General features: G+C 43.7%; 1 pseudogene; it reads right to left on the minus strand.

Moving 5' to 3' along the window:
- Positions 1-694: 694 nt before the first annotated feature.
- On the minus strand, positions 695-2,030 carry LOC105534979 (annotated as a pseudogene).
- Between the last annotated feature and the right edge of the window lie 3,179 nt (positions 2,031-5,209).

Genomic DNA, 5,209 nt, shown 5'->3' on the forward strand with positions numbered 1-5,209 from the left:
TTATTTGGATTGCTTTCTCCCACCACTGAATCCCCTTTACTTGGAGAGTGCCTGGCACATAGAAGGCTCTAAATAAATATTTATTGGATAAACATATGGATGAATGAATTAGAAATACAAACTTTAAAAATTCTTCAAATTTGTCAGTTCTGGAGAAACGTCTTGAAGTCCAGTAGACATGCAACTGTGCACTCACTTAGACCAAGCTGGAAGAACTTGGAAAGCAATAGAGTTCAGTGACCACACCCAAACCAATGCTTAACCATAGTAACACTAGCTGTTTTTTTAGGTACCACTGGCTGTTATTGCTCATACTCCTAAGGAATTTTTCCACCATTTTTTTCTTTATATGTGCATGGTAACTTACATTTGTATTATTCAATAGAGTTACAAGCGGGGTATATTCATGGTTAGAAGGTGAGTGCCCGATCCCTAAGTTTATATGCAATTTTTTTCTTTTAATTGTCATTTTATAGCTCCCCATCGCAGCTGCCCCCCAACCCTTTCCTTTGATGACTAGGTTTGCCAGCTTCATCCATGTTGCTGCAAAGGGGAACAAAGCTGGGGCCTGGCAGCCCCACTACACTGCCTGCAGGGGAGAACAAGTCACAATTACAAATCATCACAACAATTAGCACCTGTACTTGGGGGATCTGCAAATTGAGGAGGCCCCAGCTCCTCACTGTACAGGGGTCTATTTGGCAGTGACCTTGCTCTGGCGATGATGATATTCCTTCAGCCTGAGGGAATTGATGTTGATGAAACCGGTGGCATCAATTGGTTCATAATTACCATGCACGTTCATGCTCACCAGGTCCTCGTTGTAGAGAGACAGTGGAGACTCCCAGCCGAGCATGTACACCTGGCCCTTGAAGAGGGACACCTGTACTTTCCCTTCCACTCGCTCTTGAGACTTGGCGATGGAGTGGCGGACAAATTCACACTCAGGGTTGCGCCAGAAACCAATATACACCAGCTCAGCATATTTCAAGCCCAGGCCTTGTTTGATTTGGCGCACTTTCCCGTCCATGGTGAGGGCCTCGGTGTCTAAATGAGCGTGGTAAAGGATGGTGCCTGCTGGGGTATCGTAGATACCTCGGGACTTCATTCCAAGGAAGCGGTTCTCCACGATGTCAATACGGCCCACGCCATGTTTTCACGCGACTTCATTCAGGTACATGAAGAGTGCCAAGGGGGTCTGGTGGGTGGTGCCATCCTTGACGTTGGTAACTTTCAAGAGGACCCCTTTTTTGAACTTGATCTCGAGAATATCAGGGGTGTTGGGGGCTTTAGCTTGTCCGAGGTCTTCGTGTAGAGACCTGGAGGCGCTTGGTTCTTGGGGGTCCTCTAGGATTCCAGCTTCGTAGCTGATGTGCATGAGGTTCTCGTCCATGCTCCACGGGTTCTTGGGAGTGACTGGGATGGGAATCCCGTGGTGCTTTGTGTATTCCATCAGGTCACTGCAGCCCTTGAACTGGTTGTAGAATTCGGGCATCCTCCAGGGAGCAATGACCTTTATGTGGGACGCCAGCGAGTAACAGGTGAGCTCACACCAGACCTGATCGTTCCCCTTTCCTGGGGCGCCGTGAGACACATACTTGGCCCCCTCCCGCTGGGCGATTTCCACTTGTTTGCGGGCAATGCAGGGCCTGGTGAGAGAGATGCCCAGGAGGTAGCGGTCCTCATACAGTGCGCTGGACTGGATGGCCGGCCAGATGAACTCCTCCACAAACTCCCTGCTGACATCCTCAATGAACACCTTTTTGGTCCCAAGCTTCGGTGCCGCCTTCCTGGCTTCCTCAAAGTCTTCCTTCTGGCCATTGTTGGCCAGGTAGGCAATGACGTCATAGCCTTGTTCCTTCAGCCGCGCGAGGATGCACGAGGTGTCCAGGCCGCCACTGTAGGCCAGAACCACTGAGCCTTTGCTGGACATAGCGTCTGGGATTGGAGGCGCCAGTTCCCGGCATCTGGAATCTGTCTTCACGGTGCAGTGAACCACTGGGGCCCGGGCAGCGGTGGCAGGCGACAGAGCAGGGCTATATGCAATATTTTTTGCCTGCCAACTATTCTCTGATACCATGGCCAAGCCTCCCAAGATGGTGGCTTTCCAGGCTTACCTAGTAAATAGGGTTTCTAGGCTCAATTAGCCATGCCACTTAGTAAAACTTTACAGAAAATATTTCCTTCTGACAGATACAATGAGGCAAAGAAGCTGAAAACAGTTGGAGAATTTTATTCTCTCTTCATCTCTTATCAGTTGCAAAGCCAGTGTTCCTGAAACCTTTCCCTATCCTCTGCCAGGAAGTGGGATTTTTCAGCTGTATGAGAGAGTCACAGGCATCAAAGCTCATGTAGGACACTGGACCATGTTGCTGAGTCCCAAAGGATTTTGCTCAAGACCTATAGTGAAGTCCCTGCTGTCACCACTAGATAATCTAGGAAACAATTTTCTCATCTCTCTTTTTGTTCACCTCAAAGTAGAAATAAAGGCCATGGTGACAGCCGTATACAATGTTCTTATGCCTCACTTGAAACATGGTTGAGTAAGTGTCTGTCTATTCTTTTATATAAATATAAAAGGCAAAATTGTGTGATTTCAGGAAGAAGGGGGGCTTTTATTAGGGTGTTTAATGATGTTACACGTTCCCTCATATTGCAACCAGATAAATCCTTTCATAGAGGAACCCTTGGGATACTCTCCTTGAGATACTCACAATCTGTTTATTGTATAGACTTCCTCCAGGAAGGAAAATTATTATATCGTAGTGTCAGGGAGTGAGGTTGCATGTGGGATGTTTCTTCAAAGTTCTCCCATAACATAGAGCCAACCAACTTTACCTTCAGTTGCATTTCTCTTTTTCAATTTAATGCTCATTGTAATTGCAGCCACTCAGTGGCCTTCCACTTTCATTCTCTGAAGATTGCTCACTGTTAATACCACTGCAGGCCAGCTCTATGCAGAATTGTGATAAGGAAGACTTTTTTTTTGCTTCACTTACTTTATTTTGTTTTAGATTCAGGGAGTACATGTGCAGGTTTGTTATATGGAAATACTGTGTAATGATGAGGTTTAGGCTTGTCGTGAACCCATCACCCAAATAGTGAACACTGTATTCAGTAGATAGTTTTCACCCATTATCCCCTTCCCACCTTTCTCTCTTTTGGAGTCGTTACTGTCTATTATCTCCATCTTCATGTTCATGTGTACCCATTATTTTGCTCCCACTTTTAAGTGAGAACATGTGGTATTTGATTTTCTGTTTCTGAGTCATTTTATTTAGGATAATTACTTCCAGCTCCATCCATGTTTCTGCAAAGGACAAGATTTCATTATTTTTATGGCTGCATAGTATTCCATATGTATATGTGCCACATTTTCTTTATCCAATCAACTGTTGATGGACACTTAGGTTTTGATTCTATGTCTTTGTGAATAGTACTGCAATAAACATATGAGTGTAGGTGTCTTTTAAGCATCCCCTTCTCTCTGTGTCTTCATCAACATCTGTTATTTTCTGACTTTTTAATAGTAACCATTTGAGATGGTATGTGACTGTGGTTTTGATTTGCATCTTTCTGATGATCAGTTGTGTGGAACATGTTTTTCAAATCTGTCTTTTGGCCACTTCTATGCCTGAGGAAGATATTCGTGTGCACTGTTCCCTCCCCAGCCACTCTTCACCTTGGAGACTGGACTTCCTCCCTTCCAAACTTGTGACTTCCAAGAAAATGACTCTAAATGTAGATTCTGTGGTGGCATTTTAGGTATCAAGTAGTGTTTATGGGATCTAGGGAATAAGAGGCCCTTCTAATGCCTCTGAAATCTCCCTGTAAAGGAAGTGTCTGACCTTGCCTGCCAATAAAGCTTGGCCCTTTTCACACCTCTTCCTGGTGTCAAGCTTGACAAGAAAATTATGAAAATAGAGAACCTTCCACATACATTTTAGAAGTGAATTGGGAAATCCTTAAATCACTGGTCCTCTAAGATACAGGGATTTCTCTCTCCCTGTTTTACGGTGATAGTCTGTGTTTGGAAGTCTGATCAGGTTGCAATCTGCAAAATCGCAGCCCTTCACATAGCTCCCTCTTCAATATGCATCCAAAGAGACAAGAGTATATTATTTCTTCCAAAGTCAGCTACAATTGAAGCTCACTAAATTGACTCCACATCTTGCTATCTCAGGCAGTGACAGAGGAATAGCAAGTTTTTTTTTTTTTTTTTTTTTTTTTTTTTTTTTTTCTAAAATGCTCATTTTTAACCAACATCTCCTTTGAAGATTTCTCTATCACTGATGCTGAGGACATGGTCTTTTCTTTACAGAGGATGGCAGAACACCTGCAAATCAATGTTTGAGTCCAAGGGCTGCCGTCATTGCCTCAAACACTTACGTAGTAACTGTGTCCTTTTGCCAGCCATGTCATACAGGATTGAAGGCAGGATTTATTACAAATGAAAGGACACTAATATCAGAAGGATGTTTTGCATGTGTGCATGTGAAAGTGTGTGGACATGCACACAAATACACATGTGTGTGTGCCTAGGGATTAGGTATAAGCACACCCATGCCTGTGTGAAAAGATGCCCAGAAGATTAACTTCACCCCTTGATGGTTCATGTTTATTATGGCCAAGAAAATCATGATAGTATCTCACATCATACAAAAATATATTTCAATGGTCTGCTTCTACCAATCCCCCTACTAACCATTCTACAGTGTGGGTTTCCTTTTATTTGTTCACTCTGCTAATCTTCATGGGGAGCCCATCTCAGTGTTTGCCTTTTCTCTAGCAGAATTATCCTGCACTACGTTGTGTTGAGAATTATGCAATGATATGGATAGAAATGAATGGATAGAAAATTAAAGGAAAAGCAAGCAAAAGGAAATGTGGAAATTGGGTAATCAGGCCTGTAATCAAGTTGGTTTTATTCAGTTCACACGGACATAGCATCTCCTCAGCAGGCCCTGTTTCCCAAAGATTATTTGTGTCACATCCTAAAAGAGTGGTTATTTATTGAGCGAGCACTATGTGGCAGGCACTGTGCTAGGACCTATGCAGTCATCAGTCCAATTAATCCTCACACCACTCCTCTGAGACATACCTGTTATTATCCCCTTTTTACTGCTGCAAAAACTGAGCTTCAGAGAGGTTAAGTAACTTTGTCCAAGGTCTAAATTATTAATAGATGATGGGTGGATACAGGATATGA

Source organism: Mandrillus leucophaeus, unplaced genomic scaffold, assembly GCF_000951045.1.
Source record: "Mandrillus leucophaeus isolate KB7577 unplaced genomic scaffold, Mleu.le_1.0 Scaffold140, whole genome shotgun sequence".
Lineage (NCBI taxonomy): Eukaryota > Metazoa > Chordata > Mammalia > Primates > Cercopithecidae > Mandrillus > Mandrillus leucophaeus.